General features: G+C 42.3%; 1 protein-coding gene across 1 annotated transcript in view; it reads right to left on the bottom strand.

Annotated features, from left to right (window-relative positions):
- LOC147725836 (vomeronasal type-2 receptor 26-like) overlaps window positions 1-24,177 on the bottom strand; it is a 667,311-nt gene that overhangs the window by 398,021 nt on the left and 245,113 nt on the right. The window lies entirely within an intron of this gene.

Below are 24,177 nucleotides of genomic sequence, written 5' to 3'. Positions count from 1 at the left end.
GATGTAGGGGTTAAACACTCATAACATAGGATGAAAGTAGGTTTCTGTTTTCAATACATGGGCTATCAAGATTTAAATGTCTTATAGCCACAATGATGTTGCTTTGGTGCAATTATTATTGCAGCATTCCATCTGGATAAACAAGAAACCCTTTCTCACTCAACTTGTCTAATGATCTTACATCATATCGAACAGCTTTGCCAAGTGCTGTGGGTGTTTCTTTAAATACTCACCTTTTAAAGTTGAATATTGTGTTTTCATAATTCTGACACTCTTAAAAGTATTCGTAGAAGTGATTGAAGCTGAACTACTCTGCTTGTGTGATAGCTTTCGGGAGATTTTACGAGGTTCAAAAATATTGTCTATGCTGACATGGACCATTGGAAAGACAACTTAAATAGAACTTTCAACAGGCATTATTACTTTAGATTACTGCTGTGCAGCAAAGCTCGAGAGTAACTAAGGGATTCTGGGTCTTCCTCCATCTGGCCCTTTGGAAATCACCTCAATCAATGTTTTTGAATATGAGCTATAATATTTTCTTTGAAAGAGGTTGCTCTAAGAAGCATTTTATATTTTCTCCATTTCATTGATCTTAATGTATAATATTTTCCTTAAGATGCTGTTGTGATCTGTTTAAGGTCAACATGGCAGTTTTTCACTGCTGAACTTCCACTATGGTTAGATTTTTTTTCCTTGAAAACCTCTCTGCAGGATGTGTCTTTACTGGCTGATAATAATAATATGTAAAAGGGTCATGCTTCAATTATACTTCTAAATACTGTTTATTCAATACCTACGCCATGATCCTTGACATTCTGGGGCCACAACTAGTAGATTATGTAAGCCACAAAGTCAAGCCCATCCTTTTCAGAGAAAGAAAAACCTAGCACAAGTCTCATAGCACTCTCACAGATCTATGTTAACAAACCTGCCAGAGAATTGTTTACCTTCAGGTCATTTTATACTGAATACCAAAAAACTATTCACATATCTACTGCTATTTTACAATTAGTCAATATCTGTTTTTCTTTTATTTTCCAGTCTACAGCATTTGAGGGTAAACTATTGTCATAATTATAAGCATCTCAAAATATGAAATGAGTGGATGGGTGAAGGTCAAATACACTCCAATAACATTCCATTACAATTTGGAGATAGTGTTTTACTATTTACTCTCTCATAGATCGATCTTTGTATATTTTGTACCAAATTGTGTGCAGGCATTGCTATTGTTGTGGTTTTAATTAACTGAACAATAAACATAGTTTCCCTCCCTCCTTTGTGCAGGCATTGTGTACCTTTTATGCCAATAGGCTTAAAGACAGAGCACAGTTTTTCAGCATCCGTTCACAAGTTGTCCATCGGACTTACTCGGCCCCTATCACAAGTACTTGACATGCATTTTTCCGCTTTGATTATCTACAGAGCAAATATGGGCTTTACTCGTGCCCTGTTTTGGTTGCATCTCACAATAAACATCATACATTTTTAGGACATCATTTTAAAAAAAAACAATACACTTTTTCAAAATAAGGAACACAGAAAATAAAGTATACAAAGATATTGAATAAATAAATAATAATGCCTAGCTCTTTCCTCAAAACCAAAATATGTTCTTTACATTTTTAATCACCTAATCAAAATATATATTACAAATATATGCGGAAAATGATCGATTACTAGAAGAAAATAAATCTTGCATGTTTTTCAAGAAGCCGTTATGTTTGCTTAAAATATATGTGTTTTTAGGTAACTATACATATTTATTATCTGATTAGGAATTATATAACTGTATGAAACTTGTTTTATTTTAAAGTGAAGATACTTCAAATACAAACTGCATTGTTTTATCAACACGTCTAAATACTTAAAATAATGTTTAAATATCTGAAGGGTGCATTGTTCTTTACAACATTGGAATTTACTAAAATGCCTATTTTTTTTACAAATATTTTAAACCTCTGTCTACAATGTCATACACATTCAGGGAATACATTTAAATATAAAGTTAGAGAGAAAACAATTGATGACAGAAATGTAAATTTACTAAAGTAACCCAAAGCAACAAACAGTAGGAAGATAAATAATGCAGTTAATTTCTAGTAGTAATCTGATCACACTGCCACAAAAATTGGAGCACATTCAAATTTTTGGGGAGAATAATGTACTTTTTTAACCACAGATAAAATACATTGTTGAAAGGGCATACATTATGGGGGTGATGGTATATATTATCTTTATTACTCTAGTAGAGTAACTTTAAGTCCAATTTCAATGATGTTGAAGGTATGTAAATTTGGGGGGAGGATTCCTATTTACTATCATAACTTCAATAAAAAAAAAAAAAAATGCAGAAATCATACTATTAAAACTCCAATATCCTAAACACTGAATAAAGTTAGAACTTCCTCTTAAGGAGAGTTCCCACAACTGGGGTTGGTGGTAAAATGCGTTTTTATAACTCATGTCCTATAAACATTATCAAAAGTGCTCAAATTTTTGGGGTAATTAAATTCACTGTTCAAACTCCAGTCCTATAAACACTGGAGAAATCATACATTTGTAGTTGTGGGATTTACTCTTCTAATTCTCTTCTAAGAAACATTAGGCATAGACGTGAATTGAGTGGGAAGGAAGTGATTTAATTTTCTAACTCCAGTCCCTTCAACATACAGCAAAAGTGCATACATTAAAGGGGAGGGATTTTTTGTTATATCTTTTGAACAATACTTTAGGTTAGTTGACATTAAATTAAGAAGGGACTCACTTTCCTCCTCCTGACCACCATCAGTGACCTCCAGGATGGTCATGCCAATCCTGTCCTGGTGCCGTTTTAGGTGATTTACGGGGAGTACCCTGTGAGGGCTTCTAGTCATGCCTACATCTACCAGGTAGGTGACTTATCCTTTCTTCTACAAAATGGGACAGAGCCCAGTCCACTTGTCTATGAGGGCCCTGGGTGCCCCAGCCTCCAACTCCCACATAAACTGACCTGGTTGGTATACATTCTTTGGTCATACCAGTGCTTGATAAGCTATTCTTAAGCTGCTTCTTTGTTCTCTTCATGTATGTTGATGGACAGAATGCAGAACAATGTCATACATTCACCCCAGTACAGAGATCTGGGCCTAAATCCATCATTTGTTTGCTCGCCATGCCATTCCAGTTTGAACTTAGCCATATGCAAATCAGTCTTGACCCTGTGCCCCATGGAAACAGTCCAGCCCGAACTGCCAAGCCAGGTCCTCTCTGGACTGGAAACAAGCATCCTAGGACCGGTTTCAGGCCTTCAGCCCTCATCAGCCAGGATAGCTTGATTCCAGTGGTGTGAAGAGCACTGGACTCACGTCTGAGCTTACCCGTCCCACTCGGGAAAGCATGAATAACATTAGCCTCAACCATCTAGTCACCAACCCCATACACAATGCAGGACACAACCTCAACTCCATCTTTAAGGCAAGCTGTCAAATACAGCAAAAACAATGGATTTAGGCCCAGATGTCTGTACTGGGGGAATGTTTATTTTCTTATGTAATGTATTATGCTGCGTGTAATGCTGAAGATCTGGATTTGAATTCTGCAAACTATTCTGATTTATTTTATTACCAGCATTATGGCCATCATAACCTACATAAAGCTAATACATTTAGGAGTGTTGGTAATTACACACAATGGGAACATTGCTCAGCTCCCATTGAAGGCAGTTCGAAGACACTTTTGAAAAAATGTGCGTACTTTACTTATATTAAAAAATCCAATCCAGATTTGTTTTATTTTAAATGTAACACTACACCCAGTTCTAAAGTCAGGGTGTGGTACTGAAAATTCTGGACCCGTGTTATAAACATCGTCGTATCATGACGATTTTTGTATCAGCAGACCGAGAATGATTGGAATACTATGCACAAGCATTTTTGTCATATTCGGGTGACGAAATCACCCTGAAATCGGAGTTTCCGTCCTGAACCCCCGGGTTCCATTTTGTGAACGGCAGCCATTTTGTGATTGCCCTCACATAGGCCAATGACTAAGGCCAAAAATGAGTCCGAAGGACACGTACACCTTTGCTGACTCCTCTGTGACCTGGGCAAGCTGACTCCACTGCCTGAAGCCAAACCTGTTCGGCCAGTTCCTTTCCCAGTGGCCGAACGAGATTAGTATCAAGGCACAACATATCATAAACCTTTCATCGCACACAAACCATGGCTAATCTTACGCACACCTGTCCCTGTTAATTTCTTTATGACTTGCTTTACGAGGAGGAGGTGCCCGTTTTTATTGAGGGTCCGTGGATATCTGATGAAAATACTGGGCCTTGCCGGGTAATTGATTGTGGGCTGGACAAACTGAAAAATGGGCTTGTCATCATGACTCTGATTTTTCTTTGTAGTGAAAATATGTGAATGGTCAACTGTAAAATAAGGAATGCTTGCCTAAAGCATAATATTTTGTATAAAAAGAGAAGGCTGGCTTTGTAAGATTGAGCAGTCTCCTGAGAATATACACCGTGTTGTACTTCTAGGATACCTGTTACTGGCTGCAGCCAATAAATACGATCTTTGACTTCACCAAGAAGACTCTGTGTTTCTGTAGTCTGAAACAGGAAGGACTCGAATCTTCGGGTGTGTTCCCTGGCACCGCTGGGTTCTTAAAAACCAGTTGGCGCCCAACGTAGGGAGATTTCAGCAGTACCGGTCGAAGCCAGAGGTTCGTGAGGAGCTTCGTGTTAAAATTCTGGAGGAAGGCCGCCACTTCATCGACCCCTGTATGTCGACGTGGTCCAAAAGTCTTTGCTGCAAGGTTCCCCGCTTCCCGACGGCTACGAAGGACTGCTGCCCTGACTATCACCGTGTTTTGGACCCTTGATGATTGGTAGAGCGAAACGATAGACGAGTCTTTTGGTGACATCATCAATACCTCAGTTAAGTATAAGTGGAGCGTCTCCCATTCCTTAGTTTGGTTCTTAGTTTGGTATCCCCCTTGGGATCTTTGATTTGGAACTTGCAAGTACCAAAGCCGAGGGACTCGTGTATTCACAAGACTATCGTATTCGATAATCCTTTGAAGTGTGAAGCTAGACTAGAGAGCGAAGATGCCTGGTCTTGGAAATTTGTTTTGTCTTGGTTGTAATAGGGATTCCCGATTGGAGGACTCGTGTCCGGTTCCTCCGATTGGAACTCCAACCTATGAACTATATGTGAAACATGGCATAGGCCCCATCACATATAATGAAGTATGGATCCGATACACCAGAAAGGATGGTGTTTTAAAATGGCCCCAAAAAGGTAGTTTTGACACAGAGATTTTGGATAATCTAGAGGTTAAACTTTTCAAGAAGAAAGCCCTGCCGGCGATGTTTGACTCTTTCCGCCTATGGCGTAAGGAAGCCAAACAGAAGGAAATTATATTAGTAAAGAGAAATAAGAGAGAAAGGGGTATCTCGATAATGCAAGCTGCTACGCAGTTTAAAGATAATGAAGAAGAACAGGCAAGTGAGCAGTTGCACAGGCAACGTAAAATGGCGATTGATAAATGTTCTCCAGTTTTGCCGCCTCTTCAGCAAGATGCAGCAAAAGAACTTGAAAAAGATCCTTTAATGTCACACTTATTGAGTTCACCACTCCCTTATGCGCAGAGTGCTACAGCACCTCCACAACCTTTAGTTGTGCAACCTCCGGTTATTGTGCCTCAGGTTCTTCCACAGCCGCCAGCTCCTTTTCAGTTGGCTCCTACTCCTATGGTGCAGCCCCCTCAAGGGCCGCCGACTTTGCTACCTGCTCCATCTGTACTTCCTACGACTTTGCCTACTGCATCGACTGCCTCTTCTGGTATTTCTTCTGATACTGCCTCTGAGTCTGCCTCTGTTTTTCCTCCTGTTCTTTCGTTGACTTCTCCTTCTGTTCGACAGAGAATAACTGATATCGTTGATAACCTTCTATCTCCTTTCTTTGGAGCAGCAAGTATGACCCCTGTTTCAACACGCAAACAGTTGCGTAGTCAAATGCCTGATTCTAGAGAGCGGGAGATATTTGATCATTTGGCACATAAATGGATTACAGACCCGATAAGATATGAGCTAGAATCTGTTATGGATGTCTTCCATCAATGGGAAGCATCAAAACAGAGATACGTTTTTGAGAAAATGTGTGCCTTTCTTTGTGAGGAATTGGAGGAAAATGATTTGGAATCCAATCCGCCTGAGTTGTGTCGTGTACGGTTCGAGTTTGCAAAAGGCACAATTATGGGTTCTGATGTTAAGAAAGCAGTTGCGACATTGTTGTCGTTTAGGAGTGAGGGTATTTCCCAGTCGTTGCTTGAGTCTGATTTTTCTGTTAAGAAGAAGGCGAGACAATATCCCATGAGAGAAGTTCCCCAAGTTTGGAGAGAAGGGGACGCAAATGCTAATCCATCCATTCCGCCACATTTTCAGCATGCGTGGGTACATGTTCCAAGGAAGCGAGCTGAAGTTTTGGCTCTTAAACAGACATTGCCTGATCCCCGTAAAAATCCTGCAGGGTATTACAAGGAATTACCACAGACTGCAGGCTCATGCATTATGAATTTAGCTGATATAGACATGTTGTTTAGAAATGTTGTTCCACAGCCTTCATGGGGAAAGATTCGTCATGCGGATCATGATCAGGAGTTAGGTGATACATGGGCTAATATTAGTGCTGCTGATGGCAAGTTGGTGGTGCTAAACCCAAGCCCTTGGTAGAAGAACTTCCTGGTAGGATCATTACTTACATGAAAACTTTAATGCCTGCGATGCGTGTGAATTGGGATAAATTATCTGCGTGTAAGCAGAAGAAAGATGAAACAGTGTCTGATTTCTTCACCAGGTTTGAAGAAATGTTTATCGACCACAGTGGTCAAGATATCAGTACAGAAGGTGGTCAACGGTTGTTCGTTGACAAGTTTGTGCACAATTTGCTTCCAGATTTGTGTAAGAAATTGAAAGATTCAGAAAGTTCTTGGGCCGTTTCCTCTTCAGCACAGATATTGGCTACTGCACAGTTCTACGAAAATAGGGATAAAGATGAGAAGGATAGAGCAGACAAGAAAACTAAAGAATTAAAGACTAAGATTCTTTTACTACAGGCGTATTTACCATGTGGTGGTTAGAGTAACTATCAGCAACCTCAACAGTTTCAGAGAAACTCACAAAGGTTTGAGTTTTCTCAACCACGTGTTCCTGGAGGTCCCAACCAGTGTTCATATTGTAAAGAAGAGGGTCATTTCAAGTATAGTTGTCCTAATTTGTTACAGCGTACGAATGGTGCTTCTGGCGCAAGAGGTCGAGGTGTTCAACAAGCTCCTAGAGGTAGGGGACGTGGAAATTTCCCCCAGAACGCGCGCTCCTTTCCGCCTCAGAATTTGATGAATAGTTTTGATCAGCAGAATAACGCATCTGGTAGGACAGCTCAGTACTATGCTGATGACTACTATGCAGAAGATGAGAATATGGAAGGTAATAATTGCTAGGACAGCCATAGACAAAGAGAGGGAGTTGTTTCAGTTCCAGTAGATCAGAGTGGACCTTATGTTGAGGTGATTACATCAGGTGTGTCAGAGCCTTTTTTGTTGGATACTGGTGCTACAAAGAGTTCTTTTATGCACTCAAAACTCCCTGGCGCACCTTTGTCTGGCGAAATGAATGTTTCAGAAGGTTTTTCTGGTGCCCCGGTTAGGAACCCGATTTCTAGCCCTATGTCCCTTTCTGTTGGACCTTGTGAATTGGAAGCACCCCTTATTCTGATGACAGGTTGTGGTGAAAACTTGTTGGGATTGGATTTGTTGAAAAGATTGTATGCGACATTATATTGTTCTCCTTCGGGAGTACAACTTACATTGGGTAAGAAAGTGGTCTCTCCAATGAATTTGTCGAAAGATAAACTTCCGACCGAATTGTCGTTTCTTCCTGATATTCTTTGGGCTACTGCTCCTAATGATGTGGGTCTTTTGGAAATACAGCTATATGCTGTGACATTGAAAGCCAATGTTAGAATGCCGCACATTCCCCAATACAAGATCTCTAGCGAAGGTGAAAAGGCGTTCTTAGCGATCATTTATGATCTGATTGAAAAAGATGTTGTTGAAGAGACAAGAGGCAACGTTTGTAATAGTCCTGTTCTGCCTGTTTTGAAGCGTACTGCTCTTTCTCAGCCACCTGTTTACAGATTTGTGATTGATCTTAGAGAGGTCAATAAAATAGTTGTGCCTCAGTTTCCAGTTGTCCCTGATATCACTGCCCTATTGACTATGATTCCAGCTTCAGCCACTTGGTTCTTGGTGATTGACTTGAAGAATGCTTAATCCCCGTCTTCGTCAGCTTTGAGCCTTAAAAACTCTTGAGACCCCCTTCGAAGACGACCGGTTTTGACATTTTAGACAAGCTGATGCCGGCGCTTTCTATCCCGGTAACCACCCGACTACTGCAGCGGCTGCTGCGAGGACGGATCAGCAGCTCCGGGATCGGTTGGTTGGGTCTTGCGGTCAGCCAGCGTCTGAGCGCCGGTGTCCTTTGGCTACGGAGGATGTCCCCTAAAAATCCTAACCCGTTGCCGCCGAGACAGACCCGGAACAGCAAACAGGCGGTGGCCACAGCAGCGGCGGCCACGACGACAGCAGCGGCAGCGCCAGCACCCCCGGTAACCTTCCTTCCCGTTTCTGCTCCTACCGCTGCTACTATTGTTGATGCACCCCAAGTTACGGCGCCAACCATAGCGACGGCAGCGGCCGCTCCCCCAGAGATTTTGGAGCTGTCAGAGAACAATGGGAGCAATGAGGCGATTGTGTGCACCTTTACTCAAGCGCCTGCTTCAGCTCCTGCTTTAGCTCCTGCGGGGGAGAGGAAGACTACCAGCACCAGCACCGTCGCATCGAAACAGGTACTGAGACCTTCTGTTTTTCCAGCTGGGCTGCAGAATAAGGCAGACAGAAAGGGGGCTAAAGCATCAGCCACTTTGAGGGGGGCGCTGGGAGAGATAGTCCCACAACCCCCACAAGCCTTAAAGAATACTTCCACTAATCCAATACAACAGAGGGAAGGAATAACAATGCCCCTATGCTACCAAGGTGCGGAGTCAAATCTAAGCCCCGAAATAAGTAGGGGCGCAGACTCTAGCGACTCCTTAAGTGTACAGAATCTGACTATGGAGCCCGATGTTAGTAAAATAAACAAAATCTGTCCCAAGTCACCTTCTAAGATAATACTAAAGATACCCCCTAATGACATTAATCCAAGTAATTTGGTGGATATAACAGAAGCCCATGGGGGCGAACTTGAGGTGCCTGAGGCGACTGAGGAGACGGAGGAGAACCCAACACATATTCTGCTACCCGTAGATAACGAGATCGATTCTTACGAGGATTGGGAGGCGGAATCTGAAGTTGAAGAAGACAAGACCCCAAAAAATAAGGAAAAGGGCAAGCAGAAGTTTAAGAAAAACAACAGGGCCGGTGCTATCTCTAAACGACCAAAATCAAAGACTGGTAGTAACCTACCCTTGAGAAAACACACATTGGAAAAAAGCCCGCTAAGAAGCTGGATTGTTACAAAGGGTCTGGTTAAAACTATGACACTGCGGCTATCTGGCGGGAGCCCTACAGACACCCTTTCAGTAACGATACCCCCGGGGAATAGCTTACCAATTGATTTAGATAACTTACCCTTGATGGAACAGACCGAAGGGCAACAACCTCAAGGACAAGTACAGGAACAAGATCAAGACCAAGACCAAGACCAAGACCAAGACCAAGAGCTGGCGAAGGAGCCTTATAATGGGTTGGAATCAAGCTTATCGGATGAGGCGAGCATTAACTACTTGAACATCGACTCCACCGCTCTACATTCAACTACTCATTTATCTACTCATTTATCTACCCAACTGCACAACCATGCAGCAGGTAACCCCTCTCCTACAACCGAGATATGTGGGGATTCTCCCTCGACCCCCCCCAAACTACCGACCCAACTAGAGAAAGAGCCGGAGTTGGTACATCCTCTCTAGACGAAATACTTATCACGCTGAGCAAACAATTGAGCAACCAGCGGGCAGAGGCACAGGAACACTACCTTCAGCTTAGGGAGGATAACAACAAGATGCAATCTTCCTTACAGGACCTTACCACCAAAATCGGGGGGGTCTCCCAAGAAACCATAGAACTGCAGGAACGTGTGGTTCAGGTGGAGGAAATAAATATCAAACTTGAAGGAGCAGTAGGAAAACACGATGACCAGCTGAAGGCACTGCAGCTAAAGGTCGAAGATTTGGAGAATAGACAAAGACGATCCAATCTACGACTTTTTGGTATCCCGGAGAGATCAGAGGGCGCGGACCCCAGAGCTTACATAGTGGGGGTATTTCAGAAGGCCTTCCCAGACCTAGCGGACTGGGACTGGGACTCGCAAATTCAGAGGGCCCATCGCTTGCCCCTGTTCCAGAGGAATAAAGGAAACCAATTCCCTCGCCCTTTTCTCATATATTTTGGCAACTTCCTTCTACGACAAGCGGTTTGGCAGAGAGCTCGCCCTAACTCCCCGATTGCGGTAGGAGAGCTCTCGATTTTTGCACGCTCAGATCTTAGCAGGGATACTATGGAAAGGAGGTGGCAACTCCGGAAACTCATGGACCCAATTAAAGATCACGGAGGGCAGGTATTTCTTCAAGAGCCCGCACGCCTCAAGGTTATAAGAAACGGACATACGTATTCCTTTAACGATGTAAAAGAGGCAGAGAACTATCTCTCTAGTATTAGCTCTAATCAGAGCTAAAAACGCAATATAACAGCATTGTCACTACTGATGAATTGGGTACATGAGGGTACATGAGGGAGGCCGAGGGGGAGTAAACACACGGTATACACACGTGGGGGTGGAGGGGAAAAAAGGGAAGGGGGGAAAAAAACAAAACAAAAAAAAATAATAATAAAAAAGTGTGGGGGGGGAAAAAATTCACGCAATTTTTACAGTTTGTATCATGAAGTTTGCTTATGGAAGTGGGGGGGGGCGGGAGAGACTCATGGGTGTGTCACCATACGTGCTGCCTCACCAACGGCGGCAGCTACTGGAGGGTGGTTCTTCCCCGGCTGGGGAGAGAGCCAGGGGGAGGGGGATGGGAGGGGGGTGGGGCCCCTACTCCGCAGGTTGGGGGCAAGGGGAGGGGAAGAGGGGGGGGTTATAGTAAAAACTGTTGGCAGGATGACAGGGGGAATCAATTCGATAAAGTTTGCAACCTTTTACTGATTTCTGATGGTACCATTTTGTGTTATAGAGGCTCTAGAGAACTAGCTTTCTTACATGGTTATTTGAAGAGGAGCGTAGTATTTTCACTGGCATTAAAATGCATTTTATAAAATGTTTAGCTTGGAACGTGGCAGGGCTGAATAGCAAAAATAAAAGATCCCTAGTAGCAGAAGAGCTGAAACTACATAACCCCCATTTTTGTTTATTAATCAGCTATGCAAATGTTAAATATGTCCTATGTGCCGTTTATGGCTCAAATATAGACGAACCAAAGTATTTTGACCAACTAAACGTGAAACTTCTGGATTGGGCGGGGGAGATAATTGTAATGGGAGATTTTAATTGCATTCTAGACTACAAAATTGATACAACTAAACCTCACGTACATCAAAGGATGCATAGGACTAGATCATCAATATTAGATTTATGTCAGATACATAACATTAAAGACGCTTGGAGGTATTTATATCCAACCCTACCAGGATATACGTACTATTCTGCTCCCCATAAGATGTGTAGCAGATTAGACATGGCTCTAGTGAGCGATAATTTATTACGGACAGGTTATTTGATCCTCTGTCCCCGGATCACATCTGACCATAACGCGCTAATATTGACATTTAATACACAAAGTACCAGGACACCACCTAGGCCATTTTCTTTTCCAAGATATCTAATTTCAGACACTACTTATGTGACACAACTTAAGACTCATATAAACGAATTTATTAACATCAATAGGAATTCAACCGGGTGCTGTATGGTTTGGGATGCTTGTAAGGCAAGCATTAGGGGCTTTACCCAGGCGTACGTTCTTAGGCAAAACGCAGAACAAAAGCAACATAAGATTACAGTACTAGAGAACATAACCAACCAAGAAGACTTATTAGCTAAAGCTTTACAGATCAATTCTCCATCGGCAATGGAAATTAACATAAAACTTAGCGCACTGAAAAATGACATAAAAGCTAATCTTATTCGTAAAAATAGCGCAAGGATTCAGAAATTTAAATTTGCCCAATATGAGGGTGGAGACAAGATTGGTAGAATTTTAGCCTACAAGGTGGCGGAAAAAAGAGCTGACACACTAATTCCTAACATTCGAGGACTGGGGAACAAGATATATAACCGACCACAAGACATACTAGACCAATTTGCATTATATTACGAAAACTTATATACCCCGGACAGTCCCGTAAATATAGATCAAATTAAGGAATACTTGAACGACTACACAGTAAACACAGAGAATTTATTAGGTTTGGATGCACTCTCCAACGACATACAATTGATCGAACTTCAACAGGCTATCAATACATTACCAGCAGGAAAGGCGGCAGGGAAGATTCGATACCTCTAGAACTGTATAAAATCTGTAGACTAGAACTAGAACCACTTCTTTTAGAAGTAATTCAATCAATCGGAATAAATGGAACAACCCCTAAATCCTGGAACCGGACCAAAATAATTTTTTTTTTAAAAAAGGGGAAGCCTAAAGAGGAGAGAGGGTCATATCGACCCATCTCTCTAATAAATACAGATGCCAAAATATTCGCCAAGATCATCGCACTCAGACTTGCCCCATACATGCCTAGAATTGTAAACCCGCAACAACACGGCTTTATCTCAGGGAGAGACACAACGATACACGTAAACATGGCAATAACGGCATTCGATATTGCGGAGATTGAATCCACCCCACTCGGTATGATACTATTAGATGCTGAAAAGGCTTTCGACCGGGTGGGGTGGACTTATCTCTGGTGCGTACTGTCTAAAATGGGCTTTGGGGGCAGCTTCCTAAAGGGTATAAAAGCGCTCTATGATAAACCTACCGCCTGTATTAGTTATGGGGGCCTGACCTCATCAGAATTCCCAATAAAGCGGGGGACCCGGCAGGGGTGCCCCCTTTCTCCCCTTTTATTTGCTCTTACACTGGAACCTTTCTTATCTGCCCTTAACTCCCAAATATTGAATGCTCCTTTTAGCTCCAGTTCACAGGAACTGAAAATGACAGCTTATGCTGACGACATTGCAGTATACACCACAGATGTAGCCAAGGCATTGAAGGGGATATATATTGAGGCTGAGAAATTTGGGAAGGTGTCAGGCTATAAGCTTAACCAGCAGAAGACGCAAGTTATAGCCAATTATTCTCCTATCGCACCTATTCCTGAGATATGTAAAGAGGCCACTTATTTAGGGGTGAAACTAACAGCTAGAATACAAGACATCAATAAGATAAACTATAATGACCTGACTAAAAAGACTACTCTCATATTGAAAAAATGGAACAAACTGCCTCTGAATATGATTAGCAGTATAAACCTTATAAAAATGAAAATACTCCCTAAATATGTTTATTTATTCCGATCGATTCCACTGGCATTAAATAATAAATTCTTCCAACACTTAGATGGGATTTTTAGTAGCTTTATTTGGGGTTACAAAAAAATCAGAAGGTCACTAAAAATGCTGAAAAACAATATAAATAAGGGAGGGTTGAATGCCCCAGACTTCAAACTATATTTTTGGTCTTCATTTATTACACGCATACGCTCTTTACTGCATGGGGGTAGTACACTTTTTTTTCATTATTTTATGTTAAAACAAGACTCATTATCCTTTTTGTTCAGAATCAACGACCCAAATTATTACAAAAGGGTAAGATTTAAGACTGCTAGAGATATCATTAAAATATGGGAAAACATATTAAAATTCTGTAAAACAACTTTTTTCCACTCAAAATTACCATTGTGGGGCAACCCAGGTCTCCCGGCTATATTTACAGATTCCACCATCAACAGCTGGGCTTCTTCAGGGATTAATATTTTAATGGACTTATATGGTGGGCAAGGGTTTCTAGATTTTAACACGCTTAAACAAATATATGATTTACCTGAAACTTCAAGATTTAAATATATGCAAATCCACGATTATTTGATTAATAAAAAAAAGATACTAACTTTGTCTGAATGCGATATATGGGCATGCCTTTATACAAATAGGAACAAATCCACTATCAGTGAAGCTTATCGAATATTCAACACATTCAAAACAAATGATAATGACAAACTGGCTTTGAAATGGAGCATACAATTAAATCTAAATGTTACGCCCAAGCAGATAGAGAATTCTCTTACTAACATTAATAAACTGGTACGCTCATCTAGCCTTAGGCTCCAACAATATCGAACGACTTGTATGCTCTACTACACACCTGAAAGGATCGCTAGATGGTCTCCGAACCCTACGTTTAGTAGCCGTACCAAATGTCCCAAATGTTCGGCTGTAGCAGCTAATCTAGTTCATATCTTGTACTCATGCCCCAAACTTAAGAGCTTTTGGGATGATATACTGAGGGTTTTAAGAATAAAAAATATCCCACTGCCCACCATCACGGCCGTTTCGGTTCTGATAGATTTTAATTTATCTACATCTCCACTATCTCCTTTAACGACTATATTGTTTTCATGTGCTAAATTAACTTTAGCTAGGGCTTGGATAGATCTAGATACTCCGACGGTTTGGAAATGGTGGACATTGGTAACAGAGGTACATGCTATGGAATTGGCTCTAGCTAATCTCAGGGGAGCACGATCTTTAAAAAAATTCGATAGAATCTGGGGTAGCTTCATAGATTAAAATCAGGAATTTGTTTTCATACTGTTGAAATGTGAAACTCTCATGTATTAAAAATGTAACTGCAACTTTAATTAAGATGACCACACACCATAACTAATCTGTTTTTTTTTTAATTATTTAATTTCGCTAGTTTCCTTTCTGTAAACAACTTACGATTGTCTTACGAATGTTTGCTGATTTTTGCTCTCTTGTTTTTTTTCTGTCATCCTGTCAACATCAATAAAAAAATAAAAAAAAAATAAAATGAAGCTCAACGGGGAGAAGACGGAGATTCTTCTCCTAGGTAAAAAGAGAGATCTGTGGCAGGATACCCATTGGCCGCCATCCCTGGGTGCTTTTCCCAGCCCGGCTACCCAAGTCAGGAACTTAGGGGTATGCATCGACGACTCTTTATCGATGAAACAGCAGGTCAATAAAGTAGCTGGTACGTGCTTCACTATCCTTAAATGGCTGCGGAAGATCATCTGGATGCTGCCTGTGGATACCCAGAAGACCGTAGTCAATGCACTTATTACATCTAGGCTTGACTACGGTAACATCTTATATCTGGGTTCCAATTCAGCTGTGATTAAGCGACTCCAACTGGTCCAGAACTCCGCAGCCAGGCTGCTATGTAAGATCCCTAGGACAGCTAGGATCTCGAAGCATCTAAAGGACCTGCACTGGCTTAGAGTTGAGAACCGGGTTCGGTTCAAAGCATTGACCTATATGTTTAAAATCAAGGCAGGGACCGCACCAAAGTACCTGCAAAAACTGGTTAGGCCCTACGTTCCTGAACGCAACCTCCGCTCTTTAAATGGAGCATACTTTGTGGTTCCTAGATTTAAACTGGCCCGTATGGGGGGAAAGTCTTTTTCCCATCTGGGACCAGTCCTTTGGAACTCCCTTCCCTTAGCCCTGCGTACGGAGGAAAAACTCGCCAGCTTTAAGAAAGGCGTTAAAACCTGGCTCTTTGATAAATAATCGCGGTCTTTGAACGGGTTGTTTTCTGCGCTTTCTGTGCTTTCAGCCTTCCAATCTTTGCGCCGGGAAACCCTTTGTGGGTATCTGCGCGCATTATAAGTGCAAAAAATAAATAAATAAATAAAAATATCGATCCTGGATCATGGGTGCTGGTCAAGAACTTCCGGCGGACAAAGAATGATCAGCCCCGTTAGACCGGCCCCCACCTCGTCCTTCTCTCAACAAGATCAGCTGTTCGAGTGGAAGGGAAAAAGAACTGGATCCACGGCGTACACTGCAAGAGGGTCCCTTTGCCTCTACCGTACGACCGGTGGGTCCAGGAGGGGATCGCTGACTTTGAGACTGAGACTGTGCCTCGTTTTCTGCCTTTTAGCGATGCACGTGTAAAAGGAACAATTTCTGAACGAGAAAGTGACAATCTTTTGCAAGAAGCTGTGCCACCGTCAATTCGATTGAACACTAGAGAGCCTGAACTCTTGTTCCAGAACCAGACAGTACCTGGAAAAAGCCGATATAATTTGAGGCCGAGAACTATGGACAAATAAAAAAAAAATATTTTTCTTTGCTTTTTTTGAAAGTGCAGCTCTCTCATCTGAGAAACTTTCTTATTTTTGTTTTTTGAACTGCCATCCGGGTTCAGCTGTAGGGTTGTGGTTGCCCAAGTCTTTGGAGTGCAGCTGAAGACGTTAGGTCGACAGTTCTGGTCGGTCTAAGGGAGTTGCCCTGGACTGGCAGAAGCATTCCTTAGCATAGAACACCCTACCACCGCGAGCAGCTATTAGAGAGGGTGGAGTTTTTCGAGATGGAGAGACCTGCCAAACAGATTGACCTTAAAGCCAGAATGTGTATAATGATGACAAAGAAACGATTTTTGTTATTATGTATTTTCATGTTGCTTAGTGTAATGACGTTTTTAATAGGATATGTTTTATTCTCTTTTCAAGTGACATTTGCACCCACTACACAGCCCATACCTCCTTCTACTGTTTCCTCGCATTCTTTTCACCCTCTGCCTGAACACGAGTCCGCTAGAAGATAAGAATTTGTCAATAATTCATTCGTTCAGCTTCTACACCAACACCAATTAGTAGTAAACACAACTAACTGTTGGGTGTGTGGTCTTATGCCTCATACTACTGGTAAAGGTATCCCTTATCTGGTCCTGCCATTCAGCCATAATGGTTCTGTGTGGGCATACAGAACGATGTTCATATACGCTCATGAAGTCAACCCCCTACGTTCTGTGAAAGATAATCCTAAGAATAGTGCTCTAGTTAAGGGTATAGTAGATATGATTAGGGAAGATATTTCCTATGAGACTATTCCGAGAGATGAGACACTAGCATATATTGGATGGAACGTAACAGGATATGGAGTTACTCTGAGTGAGAACCAGCGAGCAAAGAGATCCTCCCCGATTTGGATTGTACCCCATCAGGGTTACCTATGTCTGCAAGGTAATGGCAAGAATCCCAGAGCTCAGTTAGGGAAAAGTATCTGCACTGAAACATATGTTTTTGCGTCTCAGACTTCCCCTTCGTTCCTAGCAGCTACGGGTACCTATTTCATCTGCCATGATAGAGCTTATACATGGTTGCCCCCTGACTTCTCGGGCACATGTTTTGTTTCGTTCCTGTTGCCTCCCACCTACACGGCCGCGGCAGATTACCATAAGACAAGGATAGTTAGAAGTGTCATCAGTAAAGAAGACACTGCAGGACAAGAATTTGGAGATTTCGTAAAGCGTTTTTTGCCGTTTTGGGGGCCTATGGTTAACAGCAGGAACATAAGGCAATTGACAAGGGTGGTTGAATCCACTGTAGTTGTAACCGCCGGTGCCCTTAGTAATTTGACTGCTGAGCTCCAGTCGGATCGCCTTATGACTCTTCAGAACAGGGTCGCATTAGACGTCATACTTGCAGACCGAGGTGGGGTATGTAAAGTGATCCAAACAAGTTGCTGTGTTTTCATTCCAGATAACGCTACGACAGTCTACCAGGCCATTTCCAAACTGCATAAGATCTCTGAATCTATTCACGTGGATAAAGGAGATTGGATGATCTTAGCCATTCTTTTCCTGTTCTGTCTGTGTGTACAGTGTGCTCCTGCAATATGTGGCCTCTGTGCTACATCGTGTGTAAGGAAACCTGTATCAAGAGACGAGCTAAGTAATAGGATGATGCTACATCTCAATGACTTTATGAATATAGACCTGGACTCAGATTAGCTTGAGTATAGGTAATTGCCTATGTAAGGGCAAAAGGAGGTCTGTGGTACTGAAAATTCTGGACCCGTGTTATAAACATCATCATATCATGGCGATTTTTGTATCAGCAGACCGAGAATAATTAGAATACTATGCACAAGCATTTTCGTCATATTCGGGTGACGAAATCACCCTGAAATCAGAGTTTCCGTCCTGAACCCCCGGGTTCCATTTTGTGAACGGCAGCCATTTTGTGATTGCCCTCACATAGGCCAATGACTAAGGCCAAAAACAAGTCCGAAGGACACGCACACCTTTGCTGACTCCTCTGTGACCTGGGCAAGCTGACTCCACTGCCTGAAGCCAAACCTCTTCGGCCACTTCCTTTCCCAGTGGCCAACGAGATTAGTATCAAGGCACAACATATCATAAACCTTTCATCGCACACAAACCATGGCTAATCTTACACACACCTGCCCCTGTTTCTTTCTTTATGACTTGCTTTACGAGGAGGAGGTGCCCGTTTTTATTGGGGGTCCGTCGATATCTGATGAAAATACTGGGCCTTGCCGGGTAATTGATTGTGGGCTGGACAAACTGAAAAATGGGCTTGTCATCATTACTCTGCTTTTTCTTTGTAGTGAACATATGTGAATGGTCATATGTAAAATAAGGAATGTTTGGCTAAAGCATAATATTTTGTATAAAAAGAGAAGGCTGGCTTTGTAAGATTGAGCAGTCTCCTGAGAATATACACCGTGTTGTACTTCTAGGATACCTGTTACTGGCTGCAGCCAATACATTCACCTAGAAGACTCTGTGTATCTGTAGTCTGAAACTGGAGGGACTCGAAGTCTTAGGGTGTGTTCCCTGGCACCGCTGGGTTCTGAAAAACCCAGTACTTCAGTGGCCACCCACAATGATTTACTGTATTCCAAGTCCTTTATTGATCAGTTGGCTATAGGTGGCTATGAGCTATGGAAAGATACAGTCGATCCTAAATCTGTTTGGGTTTCTAGATCCTGGCAGGTACAGGAGACGGAGGCTTTACATCGCGCTTGCCTTATCCCAACTCAAATCCGGTTTCTAAACAGTTTGATTTATCAAACAGCCTGTTTTGGTTTTGCTACTTCAAAACAAAAAAAATGCTCCGAAAATTCCTGATCTGCAGGTTTATGAGACCTGAAACAATCATACAGAGTTGACCCTTGGTGAATTGCAGTCATTACTTTCCAATGATTCGTTCAATGTTTCTAGCCTGGACCCCCAGGTTGGTTGGTTTGGCAAACAAGTTCAGATTGTTGCCAACACCGTTTCCTCGGCAAGGCACCTGGTTTTGTACAGGATGGACCTGATCCACGTTTTTCTAGCTCCCATTCCGTTACAACCTATTAAGTAGGTGAATTATGTCAGAATTCTTTGAAACAATCAGCGCTAACGTCAGTAAAACAATTTATCTTTATTAACAAATGATATTGGGCCCAATTACCAGAACTAACTTAAGACAAAATCCTAAATTTACTACTCTTGGTATTTACATAAGGCATTTAGTAGTAGTAAAGTTAGGATTTTGTCTTAAGTCTTTATTACGTCTGTCTTAAGTCTGTCTTAAGTCTATCGTAAGTTTGTCTTAAGTCAAGTTTAAGACAAAATCCTAAGTTTACTACAACTAAATGCCTTCTGTGAATACCAAGATTAGTAAGTTTAGGATTTTGTCTTAAATTAGTTCTATGAATCGGCCCAATTGTTTGACATATTTTAGAAAAGGACCCGCAGGTCCTAGATCGATGATATTTATTTATGCTATTTACAATGAAGTCTGGAAACTGTCACAAGTTGAAGCAGCTTCGCGTCTTAGGGCAAAAGACCAAGCTAATTTGGAAAAAGTACTTGCAATAGTTTATAATAGCATTAACTCTCTGTCCTCCCACATTTACACATTGGACAATGTTGTCTCATCTGTTGTTGATATTGTACATGATGAAGTGTCTGTTTTTGTATCATGGTAAAAATCATTTGTGTTCAATCATGCAGTTTGCATGGACTTTGCAAACTTTAAAGATGGGTAAGGTTCCTTGGGATTGCATGAACGCGTCCTCATTATTTTTGCCATTTAACTTGACAGATAGACAACAGTTTATGTCCATGAAGGATGCTTCATACTCTCTGTTACACATTGAAAAGTTAGACCCTTTGCCTTTTTCAGTGGCTGACACTGATTCAGCGGTATGGCTCATCTATGGGATAATAACTCTGCCATTTTTCTTCTTTAAGCTTAGTTTGTGCATGCAACAATATCCCCTGGGCCGATATGAACCCCTAGGTAGCGCATTCCGTCCCGAGGTGTGGTCATTGCCATTCACATACAGATGCCTACGGGATGACAAAGAGGTGTATTTAACTGGGAAATCATGTGTCTCCTTACCTGATCATTCACTTATGTGCAAAAATATTAGGTTGCATGGCGCTTATAATTTAGAAGCTTTAAATTTAGCATGTGTTTTAAAGGGTAATCCAGTACCATCTATCACACCTATGTTTACCCTGCATGTAAAACCGTAGCTATTTACTTTCAAATAATGAAGAATGTTTTAGTATGTTAGCTGTCATCCCTTACATTCTTACAGTCTCACAACGTATGTTTTGCTGTACAAATGTGCTTTTTCTACCCCCACATGTGAGGATCGTCATCCCGATTTGGCCTTCCATTCTAACCTTGAAGGCAGAGTGCAATAAATTGAGCAGGATAAGAGTTTTATTGTCCCAAAAAGAAGTTGTGCTCACATCTTCCTGTGAAACATTTGTCCTTCATGTGGCTAACACCCGCACAGAGGTGCAAGCGCTTCCTAACACTGACGTCCCACTTCACTTCAGTGCCTTGATCTATACAATGGTCATTGCCTCTACTACTACAGCCTTGGCCCATTCTTTTAAACTTGTGGGCTCTGGACTTGTGACTTCATTCCAAACTATATTTGTTGTGATACCCGATGACATCTGTCCCCCACATATATTTAGAGAGGTAGGACTAGCCATTCCCCAAGTAGTACTTTCATTATTGAATGAATCACTCACACAAGGCAAGGTCCCTGGTAGTTTTAAGAATGCCCTGCTCATCCCACTGTTGAAAAAACCTGGTGCAGACCCACTCGATCCGATTAGTTATAGGCCCATATCCCTCTTACCTTATGCATCTAAGATTCTGGAAGCCTATGCCTCCTCTTGCCTGTCCAAGTTCATTGAAAAATCTGATTACTTGGAACCAAATCAGGCTGGTTTCCGCCCCTGTCACTCAACGGAGGCCGTGATTCTGGCTGTCCAGAATACTTTAAGATCAGAGGCATACATCAGGCCCTTGTACTTCTTGACCTGTTGGCCACGTTCGACACGGTTGACTATACCATCCTTGTCAACCGTGTCGAACAAGCCGGTTTGAGAGGTTCTGCCCTTAACTGGATCACCTCCTTTATAACAGGGCGTTCGCAGTCAGTAAGACTTGGTAATTATACAGCTCCTAAAATTCCAACCACATGTGGGGTCCCTCAAGGTTCCTCATTATCACCTTTATTATTTAATCTCTACCTTCGCCCATTACTTTATTCTTTGCAGAACTCCAAAGTTACCATCTACAAGTACGCGGATGATCTCCAGCTTGTCTTTCCACTCAACACTGCTGACTCCGTGACAGTAAGTAAGTAAGTAAGTATTTTTATTGTTTTTAGGTTAATTAAAACCATTACAAAAGTACATTGATAGTTCATGCATTCAGATAAAAGATTGTAAAGAAAGATATATTAGTTTTTTAAAACAAGAGAACTTAATAAAAACGTTTTGGTACGGCTATATGGTCATGATGTAAAGTCTTGGCCATTTTTCAACTAGTCCAGTCTTGTGCTCTCTGCCAGATTTTTTAGTTTCAGTTCCAGACATTTCAAGAATTTTACCAACTTCCCGTTTAGTGGGGGAAGGCCTGGGTCAAAACAAGCAAGAACTGCTTGTCTACGTGTGCGGATTTTTTGTTCGTTGAAGGCAGTTTTTAACAGGGCTACTCTTTCCTCTTTCAGCCTTGGGCAGATACATAATAGGTGTTCGAGATCTTCATTTTCTGCCCCGCACAGCCTGCATTTTGTCCCACAGTCCCTTCTCAACCATGGTTGCAAATGTGGAATAGAGGGTAAAATTCCTAGCCTGTATTTTAAAAAGGCTTCTTTTGATTTCCTGCCGTACCCCAGACTAAAGTATGCCTGTCGCCCAGGCGATTTATATGTGGCCAGAGTCATCCAAGCGTGTCGCCTTTGTGAAAAAGTCGCTTTATCTTCCAAGTGCGATTGACTTTTTATGCTCTTGTTTACAACACGCTTGAACTGCGCATGCGGTAAAGGAGTTTCCCATAGTTCTTTGAGACCTGTGACAGTCAGGGATTCCTCTAAGAAAGTTTTTGCCGGCAATTGAAGAGAGCTGCTTAAGTCTAGCCATAGCAGATGGTTAAGTGAATTTTCTGGCGAGTTCTTGATTTTCTGCCAGCACTTTATGTACGCGCCTCTCCTCGCAAGGTTTTGGGAGGTCAGTCCAAACTCTAGCCGGATCTGGGCCTGTGAGGTATAGGTTGGCAGGTTAAAGAGAAGTCGATAAGCCTTTGCAATTGTTGTGTCCAGCAGTTTCGCGTCTTTGCCTTTTAGAGCCTCACTGCCGTATGTAATAGATGACTCTAGCTTAACTTGTACCACACGGAGCAGTGGGAGTAGAGTAGGACCATTTAGATTAGACTTTAGCTGTTTGAGCGTGGTCGCTATCAGCATCCCTTTCCTCCTGATTCCCTCTAATTGGTTCGAGAAGCGACCTCCTTTGTCAAACAATATTCCCAGGTATTTATATTCTAAACAGTTTGCGACAACCTTTGTTCCAAGGAACCAAGTATGCAGCTTTTTGTTCCCATTTATAGACAGAACTTTGGTCTTGTCAAGATTTATTTCCAACAGGTTCGCTTCGGCATATCCTTGCAGTGCGTTGATGAGGTTTTGGAGACCTATTTTGGTGTGGCTGACCAGGACCACGTCGTCTGCGTAAGATATACTGGGCAACGCTTTACCTCCCAAGCGTGGGGCGTGCCCATTGCAGATTTCTAGGGCGGGTGGTAAGTCGGCTGTAAATAAGTTGAAGAGGGTCGGTGCTAAAACGCACCCTTGCTTTAGGCCGTTAGTGGTCGGGATGCGCCTGGAGAGGTGTGTGCCGTTGCCGAGTTTTACCTGGACCCATGTATTGGTATGCAGTTCGATCAAAGAGTGCAGAAGGGGGTCGGGGATCCCCCAGGAGGCCAATTTTCTCCAGAGGAGACCCCGGTTAACGTTATCAAACGCCGCCTTAAAGTCGACAAAGCAAAGGTGAAGAGCCTGTTTATTCACTCTCGCTTTGTCGATAAGTTGCGAAATTGCCAGCAAGTTTGTCGTAGTTCCCGTTTCTCTGCTGAACCCAGTTTGACTCGAAGGAATTATGTTGTGGTGTGTTGCCCATTCGCACAGGTGGGTCAGCAGGAGCCCCGCAAAATATTTGGCCTCGATATCCAGGAGTGCTATCAGCCGATAATTTTTTGGCAGCATTCTATCCCCCGCTTTATAAATTGGTGAAATGATTGAACCCCTCCATGAGGCAGGAAGAGTTCTAAATCGACTCACAGATATGTAAAGAGAGGTCAGCGTTTTTGCCCAGTATTCTGGCTCAAGTTTGAAGAGGGCCGGAGGAATCCCGTTTGGCCCTGCTGCACCGTCCTTCCTTCCCTTCGCAATTAGCTTAACCAGAGCCGCGGAGATTCCAGATTCGAATTCTAACCAAGTTTTTATTGTTTGTGACGGTTGGCCCTCTAGGACTCCCTGGGGCTTACTTGTGGTGGCGACCTGCTGGTTAAAATGCGAGTCTAAGAAGGATTCCCATGAAGATTTAGTGATGTGGGACGTTATTCCGCTGTTTTTTGGATTTATAATTTTGTTTATTGTTGACCAAAACTGGGAGCTGTTGTTGCCCTTTGAGTCATGATGAAGTTTTGCCCAGAGGTCCTCTTCGTTGGATCTTTTGACTCTCCATTTCAGTTTTTTAAGGTCCGTCCGAACCTTCTGAA

The sequence above is a fragment of the Lissotriton vulgaris genome, chromosome 3_1, assembly GCF_964263255.1.
Source record: "Lissotriton vulgaris chromosome 3_1, aLisVul1.2, whole genome shotgun sequence".
Classification (NCBI taxonomy): domain Eukaryota; kingdom Metazoa; phylum Chordata; class Amphibia; order Caudata; family Salamandridae; genus Lissotriton; species Lissotriton vulgaris.
The sequence above is the reverse complement of the archived record's forward strand: the minus strand, read 5'-3'. Positions and strand labels throughout refer to the sequence as shown.